Genomic DNA, 17,083 nt, shown 5'->3' with positions numbered 1-17,083 from the left:
TTCAGTGCCCTGGGATCAAACCAATGCTCATTTTGGCTCTAGCTCTTCCTATGGGATCTTAGAGGAGTTCCCTTACTTCCCTAAGCCAACAGCTTGACAATAGATCATGGTATGCGTAAGTCTCTGTGTGGAGTAACTGAGGTAATTCATGTAAACTGTTGAACACTCAATAAATGCCAACTATGGAATGGCAGCATATTCTCAGTAACTGCCTTTGAACTCCTTTTTTTTTATTTTATTTTATTTATTTATTTGAGAGACAGAGATCACAAGTATTCAGAGAGTCAGGCAGAGGGAAAGAGGAGGAAGCAGACTCCCTGAGGAGCAGAGAGCCCAATGCGGGGCTAGATCCCAGGACCCTGGGATCATGACCTGAGCCAAAGGCAGCGGCTTAACCCACTGAGCCACCCAGGAGCCCCTGCCTTTGGACTGTTAACCACTCAAATTAAGTCACCCCACGAAAACCTGCCTGGAAAAGCTGGAAATGTGTTTAGAGCTCTCATCCCACCAAGCCTGTGCCTCCTACTGCCGCTAGGTAATTCTCTTGAATCAACGACCATCACAAGGCTGCTCTAGCTCTACTCACCTGAAAGTTTGTCCTCTCTAATGTGTTTGCTTTCTCTTCCCCTCAACAAGTGTGTTCCAAAAGCCAATGAAACACTGAGTATTTTGAGTTAAGTATTTACTCAAAATAAATACAAAGTATTTCCTGAGGAGTTTGCTGAAATATAATGAGTGGTTTTCAAATCCTTCAATTGCAAGAGGGCTGTGGCCACAGATGAAAAGAATAAACAGTTTGGAAGAAAAGCAATACTAGAACTGCTTGCCAGTGATCTGAGGATCACAGAACTAGGGCTGAAAAGGAGGTAGATTTCCAATTTTCTGTCAACCACAGGAATCCTTCCCAAAACTTCCTGACAAGTGGACTTCTGGCTTTTTCTTGAAAACTATTGATGGAGCAAATTTCTACATGGGAGCCAGCATACTCCATCTCTGGAAAGTCCAAATCATTGGAAAAATCTCTCCTTCTCTTGAGCCAGAAACTACTTGACCCAGCTGTGGTTCTGTTTTTTCTGTCCTCCTATTGATTTAGTATCACTTTAGAATCCAGCTGACCTGGGTTCAAATCCCTGTTGAGTTTTTGGTTTCTTGGCCTCTAGGGGCACTGAAGACTCCCCCACCACTTCTCTCTATGGGCCTTCAAGACCAATTCGCTGGGTGGGCAGATCCAAGAACAGTAATTAGTCTTCATTAGGAGGGTCCTATTATCTTGTGAGATATAAATAAGTCTGTAACCACATAAATAATGCCCTATTTTCCTTTCTTATGTGTAGTGTTTTTCCTCGCTTCATCATGGGAATCTTATGAACCATAATGAAGAGATTTGATTACAGGTTCAAGTTGAATGGGAGAGAGAGAAGCTGGTTAGCTGTTTGGCCCAGCTACAAGGAAACTACTTTGGGGTTTGGGGTCCAACCCCAGCTAATTGTAAAAAGCCTGCATTTGTCTGGGCTTGCCCTCAATGCATAAATGTTCTCTGGGGAATTCATTGCCTGGGAATGGGGGTGGGAGGTGGCAAGTATGGCATCAGGTAGGGGTGGAGGTAGGATATACAGATCCTGGCTCCCTAGTCATCCATCAGTCACTGCTGCCCTCTCTAAATATAGTTTGCCTGCCTGAATATAGAGAGAACAGGTCCACGTAACAAAGCTGTAAGAATTAGAAATACTATGTTAAGTACTGTGCTGAGAAAATGACTATCATTTGAGTATGTGAAGACAATTATCAGGACTTTTCTGCTTCTTCTAGTGGCCCAAATGGCAGCTGATAAACAGTCATTGAACAAATGAGATCTTCAAATAAAATGTAAATGAGTTTAAAAAAATTTTTTTTAATAATATGGTGGTATGGTGACTACAAAAGAGATCACAAATTAGCAGCCAGCAGGATGGGCATGCCATCCAGATATATTTTATTTGATACAGAACCATTTTAAAGTTGATTTTCATGCATTTTAAAAATCAGTTTATCCACAAAATTATGGATTACTGGGCTTCCTTGTGTATCTGTTAGAATGCTTTTGGCTACACGTAAAAGACACCTCAACTCCAACTGCCTTAAAATAAGGTATTTTAACAGACTTTATGACCTCATACAATGGGAAATGCCAATTCCTCAGAGGTTGACTGCTTCGGTGCCTAGCCATGTTTATGTATCTGCTTGGTCATCTTAGTGCTAGCTTCATCTTAGACTCTCAGCAAATAGCAATGCATTACAACTAGATAGTAAAAGAAAAGGCTATTCCCTCTGTGTCTAAGAATCTTTTCCAGAAACTTCCTCAGAGATTTCTCCTCACACTTCCTTTGTCATTACTGGGTCACATGCCCATTCCTGAACAATTTCACGGCAGAAAGGATAGACTTACTGTGGTTAGCTTGGGCTAATTATCTGGAGTGTAATGTGTGCTTGGGAAGACACTGACCTATATATACTTCACCTTGAAAAATGAAAAGATCTGGCAACATCGCAACCCAATACCCACATGGCAATATGTATCTCTAGCTGTTTCCATCCTCAGACCTAGGAAACAGATTTCAGTTCATCATGGCCACCCCCTGCCTGGACTTTCTAAGCATGAAAGTTTATCACATTTAATTTATACCTTTTTATCTGGCAGGAATTTCTTGCTAAACTATGATGTTTCGCTGGCATTTCAGCTTACAGATTCTGGTGGCTAATGAATAGGTGGCTTTTCAGTATCTCTAGCAATTAGCTGGGGTTGGACCCCAAACCCCAAATATGTTGGCCCCCAATTTAGCTGCTTAAAAGCAACAAGCACTGGTTATCTCATAGAGTTCCTGAAAATCAGGAGTGTGTGGTTGGGTAAGCCGGGTGTTTCTGGCACAAGGTTTTTCGTGAAGATGCAGTCAAGATTAGATGGGACCTTAGTAGTCTGAAGGCTTGAACGCTACTGAAGGATCTGCTGCTGAGCTAACTTGGGGAGCCGGTGGCTGGAGGCCTCGGTGCCCCACCATGTGCACTTTACCCTAGGGCCACTTACAACATGGCATTGGCTTCCCAGTGCCAGTGATGCAAGACAACAAGAAAATGACCCAGACAGAAGCTGCAAAGACTTTTATAACCTAATCTCAGAAGTGACACATATTCTATCACTGTATCATTCTATCACTCTATCACATAGTCAAACTACCCCCGGTAGAGTGGAGGAGGGACTACACCAGAGTGTGAATTCCGGGAGGTGGGGGTCATTGAGGACCCTCTCTAAGGCTGGCTACCATAGTTATATTCTGCAAAATCACTCTATAGCAGAAGATTTAAACAGATACCGTATTTGTAGGGTGGCTCTCTGTATTTTCCAAATACCAAATATCTTAAGGAGTATATTGTCAATTAAACAATTGTTTTATGTAAAACACAGAGTCAGCTCTAAACAAAAGTGTCTGAATTACCCAACAATTGCATCTCCCACTCTACTTTATGAGCAGACTCATTTTTTGTCTGGTTGCAAGAAAATAAAAGATTTTATCAATGAATTCAGGGATCCAGACTCCTACTAAAAGACTCCCAAGTGTACCAGCTACCCGATAAGACTTAATGTTTCAACCAGTCTGGCATTATTAACATTTTAACTGGACAAAAGAATGCATGGAATGGACAAAGGAATTATGGGATTTCAGACAGCCTGAACTGCATCCAGGGGAGCAGTGATTTGGATAAGGAAGATGCCTCTTGAAATTGTATCATTTATAAGGCTGTCCATATCAGAATACCACTAATTAGAATACATACAAAGAAGCATAAAGCAAAACAAAAATAGCCATGGCTTAGTGGCTCTTGGGTGGCTCAGTCCGTTAAGCATCTGCCTTTGGCTCAGGTCATGATTTCAGGGCCCTGGGATATAGCCCCACATTTGGGCTCTCTGCTTGGAGGGAAGCCTGCTTCTTTCTCTCCCTCTGCCTGCCACTCCCCTTGTTTGTGCTCTCTCTCTCTCTCCATCAAATGAATAAATAAAATCTTTTTTTTAAATAGCCATGGTTTAATCTGATGAGAAGACTACAACCTTTTGCAGTTAAACTGTATTCACTATCTACAAAACAAACAAATCCCAGCATTTTGTTATGCAACAAAATCTCTTATTCAAGAAATTAAGTTACGCACATTTCTGTTGCTTTCTACACACCCTCATCTGAACAAAGACCGTGAAGAAGCAAAAGGCTTATATGTATGCATAATATTGTTATATCAATAAGAAACAAAATTTGCTGGCAGAGCTGAAATCAGAAAGAATTTCTTTTTTTTCTTCCCTTTCATAAAACAGTTACATTGTGAAGGACATAGACTCTCATTTGGGTACTGAAAGATAGATACAGTTCTGAAACAGAGACTCAATGGCAGTATTTATAGCTAAGTTATGTAATAAAACAAACTCAGGGCATTAAGAATATGACGTTACTCTAGACTATCTTTATTTTTAGAAGGCTTAGAAACCTCTACCCAATATAAAAAGGCTCTAGATATGACTCAATGTTCTTTGCTATCAAATGGTCATTAGAAAGCTGGACTTGGCCCATCACTCAACAAGGAAAACAATAGTTGGCATGTAGCACACTTACATTGTCGCTCACAGCTGAGTAGAAAGCAAAGACAACTTTATGGAAGATGTTGGGTTCCATCTATGAGCCTAAAATAAGAAAAATTAACTGGAAAGGTTTTGTTCTGTGAAAGAATAGCTGTTAATGCAATGCATATGTCTTGTGGAATGCTTGTCTTCAGAAATATTTAAAGTAAATTATTTCAAAGAATCAAAAATAACTTTGGATGACATTAACCTTTGGAATGTAACCAGCTCAACAGGGCATATAATGATTAAAGGGGAAGGACGAAACCTGTAAGAAAGAGACCTTTTGAAGTGGAGAGTTTAAAATATTTAAACACTGAAAACCAACAAAAAAACCTGAAGAGTAACATTGTTCAAATTCATCTCAGCAGCCTGCTATCAATTTGACCATTTGGGCAAAGTATGTAACCTCCCTAAGTATCCTAAAATTGTTATGAGAATTAAGTGGGATAATTTTTGTAAAACGCTTACTTGGTACCTGGCTTATATGTTTGTTCGTTTAAAGGGGGATAAAAAGAGTATTAACTAAAAAAGAAATTGAACAGGGTTTAGTTCATATATTGCTATTATTGAAAATAACAAATGCCTTTGAAAACTTCTGGCCAATAACAGAAACATTCCCAAAGAAATTCTCTATTTATGATGTCATATTATGCAATGTAATTATTAAGGATTAAGTTGTACAAACCCCGACTCTGTTTCTTGTTACTCAAGTGACATCAGACAAATTGCTTACTTGTAACTCTTAGCTCGGCTTACTCATTTATAAAACGAGGGTAATTCTAATACCTGTCTCAGAGGTGATCCTTGTTTGATGATTAAATAAAATAACACAATAACAGCATAGTGCCTGGCATACAGTCAGTTCTGGATAAATGATGGCTATTAATATTATTATTATTACTAAAAAAACAAGTACAGCATAAGAAATCTAAAGTTCTGAAAAGAATATTGGCTTTTTTTTTTTTTACCACTTTTAATTGAATATGGCGCACACTGGGTCACTAGGCTGTCTTGAGAAAGGGGTAGGTGACGTAAGTTCTGGATGTGGTTTATGAAACTGTAAGTTCGGTATCAAGCTTGGCCTGCCTAGGAGCTGGATAAATACTAGGCTCGCTAGTCTTAACTCACTGATGCTTAATAGTGAGCCTAACAATCTTCTGCCACCGGCAAATACTGATCCGTTAACATCCATGTCACCTGAAAAACCTCCTATATACCAGGGCTTTTTTAAGAAAGGAAAAACAAAGATTGCTTGTTTCTAAACATTCTAAGATGCTCACCCTATACTTTTGCATGAATTCCTGAGTGTTAACAGGCCAAAAGAATGAGAAGAAATTCCCTTTGCTCAACGCTGGATGGATAATATTTCCAATGCTTCCTTGCAAGCTATAGTCAGCTGCAAACTATTTTATTCCCCCTCCTTTCCCCAGGCCTCCTCCATCACAAACATTATCTGAAAAGTAACCTAAATCCTTGGCAGGTTTCTAGCAGTTAACTTTTCCACCAGAAGCAGGGAGTGTTACCAATTAATGTGACCATTAACAAGCTGAATTTACTAACTTTTTCTTAACGTTAGTAATTAAACTTATTCTTTGTACTGTCACTGTCCCATCTAAATTAGGGATACTATAATGTCTGGCAGACAGAACACAGACTGATGGCCAATGGTCATTATGTCAAATTTTACTCAGCTGTGTGACAGCTCAGAACTTTGCTAGCTCTTCTCTGAGCTGCATCTGTGGGTGACAAAACCATCTCAGAGTGATACTGTGCAGAGATGTGAAAAGTGCTGTGTTGACTACTTCACAGTTAATTTTTTTGAAGATTTGTTATTTATTTGACAGAGAAAAAGAGTGAGTGAGAGCAGGAGCTGGGGGTGGAGAACAGAGGGAGAAACAGGCTCCTCGCTGAGCAGGGAGCCCAATGTGATGTGGGACTCGATTCCAGGACCCCAGAATCATAACCTGAGCTGAAGGCAGACACTTAACTGACTGAGCCACCCAGGCAGCCTTGAGCTGACTACTTCATTGGCACTCTACAAATGGTAGGTTTTATGCGCCATTTTCCCCCTGTGTATTAGCTCATTGTTTGTTCAATATTATTAGATGGCTAATGGGTTTTTTTTTCCTCACCAAAGTATGCATTAAGAAGCAGTTTCATAATCTAGACTGAAGTAGAATTGTTAAGGAAAAGTTGTTGCAGCCCCTTGAGAACATGCTAGCCTAAAAACAAAACAAAAAACCAACTTCACCCAATGTGTTTTTGAAGTCCCAAAGTCTAGTAAATAATGTGTACTTAATTAAAATCTTAGCTTCTTTGGGAAAGAAGTGAACTTTGTCTTTTACATTGGTAGACAAAGGAATTTAGACCAAATTAAAAATGTTGCAAAGCCTTTGAAATACAAAACAAATAAAATATTACCTCTAAGGACTAAATTATTCTTTCATATATTTTGGGTTCCCACACAAGAATTTTAGATTTTTTTTAGCTTTATTAAAAATATATTGGGGATGCCTATGAAGCTCTGTTGGTTCAGTGTCTGCCTCTAGCTCAGGTCATGATCCCCGGCTCCCAGGATGGAGTACATAGTGGGGCTCCCTGTTGAGCGGGGAATCTGCTTCTTCTCCCTCTCCCTCTGCTGCACCCCCACTCGTTCTTTCTCTCTCTCTCAAATAAAAAAAAAAAATCTTTTTTAAAAATAAATAAAAAGGGACGCCTGGGTGGCTCAGTTGGTTAAGCAGCTGCCTTCGGCTCAGGTCATGATCCCAGCGTCCTGGGTTCGAGTCCCACATCAGGCTCCTTGCTCGGCGGGGAGCCTGCTTCTCCCTCTGCCTCTGCCTGCCATTCTGTCTGCCTGTGCTCACTCTCTCTCTGATAAATAAATAAAATCTTTAAAAATAAAAAATAAATAAAAAAGATAAAAATAAATAAAAATACAAAACACTTAGGCCATCAAATCTTATGTCATGTCGCATTTCTGTTCTTTTTTTTACTAAGAAATCAGTGGCCATCATCTCCATTTTCCTCTGGATTTCAAATGCCAGCTGTGGCAACTAAAATGTTAGAGATGGCACTGACCCCTGGGGTTGCTTACCGACTGGCAACAGTAGCACTGAGGGTGCTACTTTTTTCTCGGGCAGGAATTTCTAAACCAAAGCTTGCTGACATAGGGTGTCACCTGGGTTTTAGCTCTTGTTTTCACTATTATAAGGACTCTATATCCAGCCCTCTTTTCTCCATATTCTCATAGAACAATTCTAGTGTAAGGGACTCGGGCTTCTTCTGAGTCTTCTCCAGGTCACAGTTGTCCTCTACTTTAATCTTGCCTTTAAATTTTCTTTGTAGGGACGCCTGGATCACTCAGTGGGTTAAGCCTCTGCCTTCGGCCCAGGTCATGATCTCAGGGTCCTGGGATTGAGCCCCACATCGGGGGTGGGGGGGAGGGTGGGGTCTCTGCTCAGCAGGGAGCCTGCTTTCCCCTCTCTCTCTGCCTGCCTCTCTGCCTACTTGTGATCTCTCTCTCTCTGTCAAATAAATAAATAAAATTTAAATTCTCTTCGTAATTAAGAAGCACCTGAAAGACTCAGTCAGTCAGGCATCTGACTCTTGATTTCAGCTCAGGTCATGATCTCAGGATCCTGGGATTAAGCCTGGCTTTGGGTTCCTGAGCTCAGCGGGGATCCGCTTGAGGATTCTCTCTCTCTCTCTCTCTCTCTGCCCCTCCCCCTGAGCACACATGAGTGTGCATGCCTGTTCTCTCTTTCTCTCTGTCTCTAATAAATAACTTTTTAAAAACCAAATAAATTATCTTTGCAATTAAAAGAAACTGTTTCTTTTTTTTTAAGACTTTATTTATTTATTTGACAGACAGAGATCACAAGTAGGCAGAGACACAGGCAGAGAGGAGGCAGAGAGGAGGAAGCAGGCCCCCCGCCGAGCAGAGAGCCCAATGTGGGGCTCAATCCCAGGACCCTGAGATCATGACCTGAGCTGAAGACAGAGGATTAACCCACTGAGCCACCAAGGCACCCCAAAAGAAACTGTTTCTATATGAAGACTTTGTCTTAGACACTTTGTCTTTTGTTTACTTTCATTGGCTATGCGGTGTTTTTATTCTTGTTGCTGTTTTTGATGATTTTTGTCCCTCAAACGCATCCAGTTCATTGCCATTTCAAGCCTCTTATATTTGCCCCTCCATCTTCTAAGAATGTCCCTTCACAGGGTCAGCGCTTCATCTCTTAGACCTTAATCAACTCTCACCTCTTCAGATAGGTCTCTCTGTTCTTTACCTAAAAGACTCATCATCAAACCTCCCCACCAAGTCACTCTGTCCCACTGGACTTTTCCTTTTTCCTTCATAACACTTACCATAACACTTACCCCTTTATCTGAAATAATCTTTGTCTTTTACTATGTATAATGTCTGACTCCACACTCCCATTAGGTCAGGGATCTTGTCACTTTTGTTCTTTACAGAATTCCTGGTGTTTGGCACAGGCCCATAGATATTTCACAAATATTTTTTTGAGGGAATGAATGAATAACTGTCTTCACCCTCTTCTCCACCTATCTAAATCTTACCAGTTACTCAAAGTCCATTTTCCCCCATAAATATCCTTCCAGAGGACTCTAACCCACAACGCTGATTGAAATGGTGGCTCTCATTTTTTAAAAATTAAAAAAAAAAATTTTATTAACATGTTATGTATTATTAGCCCCTGGGGTACAAGTCTGTGAATCGCCAGGTTTACACACTTCATAGCACTCACCATAGCGCATACCCTCCCCAATGTGTGACTCTCATTTTTAAAAGTATTAGACTACATATTAGAATTCCTCACTGCTCTACTGTAAGTTTTAGTTGCTAGTCATCTCTGACTCAAATGATCTCCTTGATTTGGGGCTGGAACCAATAAATTATGATCCCAATCCCAATCTGTTCTCAGAGACTATTCAGCAAGTGTGAAATCCCTTAAGGCATTTGCGCCAAAACTTAGTTCAGGACTCTCAGGAATTTATCTAAGGATAAATTCCCCCAGCTTATCATGCACAATGATTCAATGACTCTTAGGAAGAAAAGCAGTATAATCTCTAGCTTTTTTTTTTTTTTTTCCCTTTAGTAATCTCTATATCCAAGGTGGGGCTTGAGCTCACCACCCTGAGATCAAGAGTTGCATGCTTTACCAACTGAGCAACTGAGCCAGCCAGGAAGCCCTAGTCTCTAATTTTTCTTATCATTTCTTTTTTAAAAAAGATTTATTTGTGTATTTGAGAGAAAAAAAGAGCATGTGTACACATGCATTATTGAGGTGGGGGGACAAAGAGGGAGAATCTTAAGCAGACTCCCTACTGACTGGGAAGCCCAGTATGGGGCTGGATCTCATGACTGATGAGATCAGGACCTGAACCAAAATCAAGTGTTAGACACTCAACTGACTTTTCTTACCAGCCTTCTCAAGACCAGGAAGAACCCCATCCAGGCCCATTTTAGTCTTGGCTATCAACAGGCATCAAACCAAGGTAAGCCCTATGTAAAACAGGTCAGTCTTTTAAAAACTCTGTACTTCTTGCTTTTCTATACTTTTCACTTTGGGTGCTCTGAACCCCAGGCCTGCTTTGCTAGGTCTGGTGCTTTCCCTTTACTTAAAAGGTAGCCTCAGGAGTACAATCCTTGGGCTACAAGCTTTTCTCTTCCTGCAATTACCTAATCTCAAACACTTTCTGATGGACAATATTGAGCTGTTAGTGCTCTCAAGTGGTTAATTTGATAAATTCCTTTGTGCTAGACTAAAAGAACCCTCAGGGCCTCTACTCCATCTCCAACAGTCTTAATTGTAGCTTTTTAAGATAACCATCCACTTTGGTGTGTCACCCAGAGGAATGAGAAAGGAGGTTAAAATTCTAGACCAGGTAAGAGGTGAAAGCGAATAACAGGTTGAGACAGATGCTTTTGTGAGTAGCTTGTTGAGTAGCTCAAATTCTTCTGGGTGTGTGGCCAACAACTTCCACAGATCTCCAGAACTTGATAAAGAATCGACTTGAACATGTCCTCTGGGGGAAAAATAGAATTATCCGCTTGAGGGTTTTAAGTTTTATGGTAATTTCTGAACATCTATATTGCCACTTGTTCTCCCCTCATTTCTTCAGCCATTTTCCCCCCTGAATGCTCTCTTTGTCTCTTCCCACGCCCATTTCAGTGCTATTTTCTCTACAGAGCCTACTCAGCCAGAAACTGTTCTCCCTCCGCACCGTTTGTATTTGCTCCTTTCACATATATGCCCTTCATTTATAAAAATCCCTCTTTTGAAATCTGTTACTTGTATTCTGGGCATACCAGCTCTGAAATTTTCCCCTCAGGAGTGAAATAAAGAGGAAAACAGGAGAAATAAAGATGAAAGAAGCAGTGGGTCTGTTTCTCATCTTTCTCGGTGGGGCTAAGGAAAAGATGGGAGCAGGCCCTCCCTCACGATGAAAAACCTACTAGCTTTCTCTCATCCCTCTTGATGGAATGGAACCTTAATTATCTGTCTCGAGTCATTAGGCTGTTAGAGAAATAGCTTACCTTTTATTTATGCTCTACTCTATTAATATTAACTACTAATATTGATTACAATAACAAAAAACAATGAAATTACCTATATTCTTTGTCATTTACCTTCTTTCATCTGGTCCTCATTTTATTTTTATTTTTGGCTATGATTAAAACGGGGTAGTATAAAATATCAACAGCATATTAAAAGAATCAGAAAACCATTGCCTCTTTTAGTGAGGCCTGCTGTGAACATAGTAGGAAGTAGGAAGAAATAAAAGTAACAAGTAGGAACATAGAAGGAAGAAATAACATCGTAGGAAGAAACTAAAGAGTATCGAAGAAAATTATTTATTACAATGTAACTTTTCACACAAACTTAAAGTGAAATTTACAGTTTTAGCATTTTTAAATGAAGTAAAATCACTTGGAGACTTAATTTGTAAAATATGTGTGGCGTGACTGTGAGATTTTATCTCAACTTTTCTAGAAAGCATGGAAAATGCAACTGTATTTTTACCGTACTGACATTACAATCATTGGTCTGCTGAAATTACAATCAAGAAGAGCCTTTGTCTCTGTCTATAAATGAGCTCTGTATTTACAGAGCAGTGTAGTTCTTCAAGCTGTTGAGGATGGGCTCATTACCAAAGAGATTTAGGTTACTATCTAGTGCGGCTTAGTCAGTGCGATAATGAGGGCACAAGGGAAATTTCAAAACACAGTTGGTCTTAAATAGATAATGTGAATTTAGCTGGGAAGAGGCATAGACTGCAAACATCAAAAGACAAGAGCTAGTACCATATTCTAACAGCACAGTGGTCAAAGGTAGTAGCCAATGAATAATGAACACTAATGTGAACAAATAAAACCCAGAGTGCCAAAACAGTCCTCAAGATTCTTCATCTGATTAAGAATGGTGTCAAACAAAAAGATAGGAAATCACTTGGTTTTCAGAAAAATACTGATGATAAAATACAGTAAAAAATAAATTCTAGTGGAGAAATCACACAAGCAGTATTCTGACTAATAGGACTATTTTTTTTTTTTTAATATCTTATTTTCAAGTAATCTCCACACCCAACATGGGACTTGAATTTACAACCTCAAGATAGAAAGTCACATGCTCTATTGACTGAGCCAGCCAGGAGCCCCTAACAGCACTACTTTGACAAATAAGTCTGCTTTATGTTTTGTGTCATTTCAATAGTAACAGGCCTCATTGCTTGATTAATTCCTGGCAATGATAAATACATTGACTATATATTATCTCATTTAATCAACTCAGGAACCCTTTCAAGACAGACACTCTGCATGAGGATACTGAGGTTTGGTGAGGTAAATAATGTGTTAGACCTTACAAGGTGAAACTGGGACTCAAAGTCAGGCCTTAACAGATGCCAAAGCAAGACCCTGTGCTGCCTTGCCCTGACTGCAAGCAGCTTACAGGCAGTAAGAAGGGCACAAACTTTCTTTTTTCAAGCAGATGTCTGCAGGACTCTGTGAGCTCACCAGTAAAAAACTAAACCAAAAGTATAAAGCACCAAGGTTTAAAAAAAAAACTAAACAAAGCCAATGGATTTCAGAGTCTGAGCTTTGTCTGGTTTCTTTGCTGATGAAATATAGTTGAACTTGGGAGCCTCTTGGAAAAATGGAGGCATTTGAGGGAGAAGATATGCAAAACATGATAATCCTTGGACTGTTCTTATAAAATATAGCTATCTCTTTCAGACAGCAACATTAGTCATGACTTATACATTCTTTTTAAAATATATCACTGAGTCCATTTACAGTTCCAAAATGTGTTACTCAGCACAGAAATAGAGTAACAGTTGTTATAACCAAATTCAGGGCTCCCCTCAGATGTCTTTTATTGACATTATGTTGGTACACAGGAACATTAAAGCCTTTGAATAAAGTGCTGCGTTCTCAACCTAGGATTCAGTGGGAAATAATTGAAGTTTTAGTTTCAATTATTCCATTCAAACTGATGTTTCAAACAAGTGGCTTTCTAGTTAATGAATATGTTTATAGATACTTTAGTTCTTGCTTAATGCCTTGTTTGTATTCTGTTCGAGAATTTATTATAGACCTGCAGTTGTTCGCTTCTATATCACTCCCTCATGAAACTGAGCCTTTATGGTTCAGGAGCTGTATGTGTGTGATTCCTCTTTGTAAAGCCATGGCCTTGACGATGCCTAGTAACTAGTAGACACTTAAATTTTTACTTTTTGGAATATATACAAAGAACAGAGTTTCACAACCTCAGCCCTATTGACATTTTGGGCCAGACAATTGGGGGGTGGAGGACCAGGGGTGCTGTGATATATGTAGGTAGTAAGTATGTAACAGTATCCCTGACATTTACCCACTAGACACCAGTAGTTACCACCCACTCCATTCAAAATCTCTCTAGACATTGCCAAAATGTTTTCTGGGGGGCAAACCACCTCTAGTTGCAAACCATTGGCATAAAAGGATGTGTACACATACAGATAAAAAGACGATGCTTCTAATTTATTAATATATCGTTCCAAACTTCTTTGAACAGGTAACAAGTACTTGGAATAAAAAAACTGAAAGTACAAAGGAATATACAATAAGGGGCGCCTGAATGGCTCCGTTGGTTAAGGAACTGACTCTTTATTTTACCTCAGGTCATGATCTCAGGGTTGTGGAATTGAACCTGGCATCAGGTTCCATGCTCAGCAGGAAGTCTGCTCAAGATTTTCTCCTTCTGTACCCCCACTCTCTCTCTCTAAAAATAAATAAGTAAAACTTTAAAAAACAAAAAAGAGTATATAGTAAAAGGTAAGTCTCTTTCCCTCATTGTCTCCCCAATAGTTTCTTGTATTCGTGTTTTATTCTAGACCTGAGGTGTTCAACACAGATGCCACCAGATATATCTGTGGCTATTGCGCACTTGAGATGCAGTTTGTTCTGAGATGTGCTAAGTATAAAATACACAAAGAATTTTGAAGATTTAAATGATTTAAATGAAGAAAAGCATATAAAATATGTCATTAATAATTGTTTTACATTTACATGAAAGAACAATATTTTTGCTAATATTTTGGATATGCTAGATAAAATATGCAATCAAAATTAATCATCTATTTATTTATTATTTATTTTAAAAGATTTTATGTATTTGTCGGAGAGAGAGCACAAGCAAGGGGAGCAGCAGGCAGAGGGAGAAGCAGGCTCTCTGCAGAGCAAGGAGCCCGATGCAGGACTTCATCCCAGGACCCTGGGATCACGACCTGAGCCAAAGGCAGATAATTAACCAACTGAGCCACCCAACCATCCCTAATCTCACATTAAAAAAACAGTTTTACTGTGGCTACTGAGAAATTTAAAGTTACATATATGACTCTCATTATATTTCTATTGTAAAGTACACTTTTGGAGAAATTTTCTTTGGTTTATAAACATATAAATATGTGTATTTAATATCATTAAACTTAATACTTTTATATACATTGTTCTATTTTATACTTAACATAAACATAACATATGATACTTAGATACCTAATAGATGTTTATTGATTGAGTCAGTAAACAATTGAATGATTATATGTATACCTATATAAATATATACAACCAATCCATATACATATATAGTGTTTCTTCACACAGGACTTTCACATACTTTTATTTGGTTTTCATAACCTTGAATATAGCTATTTTATTATCACCCTGATTTACTTCATGTATAAACTGGGTATAACAATATTTTTGTGAAGATTAAATATATTCATATAACTAAAGAACTTAGAACAGTAGCTATCAGATTACAAGAACTATATATCATCATCCTTCTCTTTTTTGTTATCAGTACTGTTTTTGTGTTAACTACTTTTTTAAAAATGAGGACACCAGATCTCAGAGAGAATAATGCCTCTACATTACACATTAGTAACATGGTCAAAATTGGAATCTTATGCTTTGACTTAGAAATTCATGTACTCATCTTTATCTTATGCTGCCTTATTATGTTCATTTAAAAACACAGGAAGCACAGTTCCCAGATCTTGCTTTTAAATTCCATTCCCCTACGAAAGAAACGAGGCACTTTGGAAGACTAACTATTTCCAGGTCTGGATCAGTAAAGAGCAAACCTGAAATACTTTGATATGACAGACAATAAGGAAATAGCTTAGAAGTTGAGGGCATATGGGAGTTTTATGTAGATTTCTGAAACCTTAAATTTCCTATAATTCCAATTATTTCAAATTATTAAGTTAAAAAGTACACAAATATTTAGAATGTCAAATCATGCATCTATGTAATTTAAGGATTAAAGAAGTAAAACTAGAGGGTGTCTGTCTGGCTCAGTCAGTAGAGCACACAACTCTTGATGTAAAGGTTGTGAGTTTGGGCCCCACGCTCTGGGTAGAGATTACCTAAAAATGAAAAAATAAGTAATTTTTAAAAAGATTTTATTTACTTATTTGACAGAGAGAGACACAGTGAGAGAGGAAACACAAGCAGGGGGAGTGGGAGAGGGAGAAGCTCCCATTGAGCAGGGAGCCCAACGTGGGGCTCGATCCCAGGACCCTGAGATCATGACCTGAGCCAAAGGCAAACACTTAACAACTGAGCCGCCCAGGTGCCCCCAAAATAAATAATTTAAAAATCTTTTTAAAAAAGTATAACCACAATGCAAGTTGATATTTAGAACTGTATAAAAATGAATTTACTTATCCATATTTGTGGGATACAACTGTGATGGCAGTTGGAAGGAATTATAAAACTTTGAATACATATATTAGAAAGTAACAAATATAATGGGACAAAGTGACATTATGTGCTTCCTAATGTAATGCATTTGAGGGAGACCTATCATCTTTTCAATATTTTTATCAAAAATATTTCAACTGACTCTAATCATGAGGAAACAATCAGACAGATTGAAATTGTGGGACATTCTACAAAACATCTGGCCTGGATGCTTTAAAAATGTCAGTCATGAAAATCAAAGAGAATACCAGAACACTCCTAGAGTAAAAGAGGCTAGAGAAACCCATCATCAAAAAGTAATGCCTGATCCTGGTTTGGGTACTGTATTAAAAAAAAAAAAAAGCTATAAATGTCAGTACTTAGGGGCACCTGGGTGGCTCAGTGGGTTAAAACCTCTGCCTTTGGCTCAGGTCATGATCCCAGGACTCTGGGATCAAGCCCCAAATTGGGCTCTCTGCTCAGCAGGGAACCTGCTTCCTCCTCTCTCTCTCTCTCTCTCTCTGCCTGCTTCTCTGCCTACTTGTGATCTCTGTCAAACAAATAAATAAAATCTTTTTTAAAAAATGTTAGTATTTAGCACCTGGGGAAATTTACAAATAACAATATTGCTCTGTAGAATTAAATTTTTTTTTAAGATTTTATTTATTTATTTGACAGACAGAGATCACAAGTAGGCAGAGAGGCAGGCAGAGAGAGGAGGAAGCAGGATCCCCGCTGAGCAGAGAGACCGACATGGGGCTCCATCCCATGACCCTGGGATCATGACCTGAGCCAAAGGCAGAGGCCTTAACCCACTGAGCCACCCAGGCACCCCGTAGAATTAAATTTTTTGATTGTGATAATGGTATAATGTTTGCGTAGAAGAGTATTTTGCTCTGTGGGGGTGATGCATCATGATATCAACAATGATAGAGATATGACAGATATAACAAAAGTGGCCATTGGATTAAAGGATGAGTACTCTGAGAGTTGGGTGTTCATTGTTTTTTATTTTTTTTTCATTGTTTCTGGAGTTTGAAATTTAAGAAACATTTGTTAAGCACTATGTACTGGGAATACAAAAATAAACAAAGCTCTCTTGCCCAGAAAAACCCTAGATTTGCGGAAAAGATGGCATGATTGAATTGCTGTAGTATATGCTGATAGGTGTATGAATATAAGTATAAAAA

The sequence above is a fragment of the Mustela nivalis genome, assembly GCF_964662115.1.
Source record: "Mustela nivalis genome assembly, chromosome: 4".
NCBI lineage: Eukaryota > Metazoa > Chordata > Mammalia > Carnivora > Mustelidae > Mustela > Mustela nivalis.
This window is presented reverse-complemented; position numbering follows the sequence as displayed.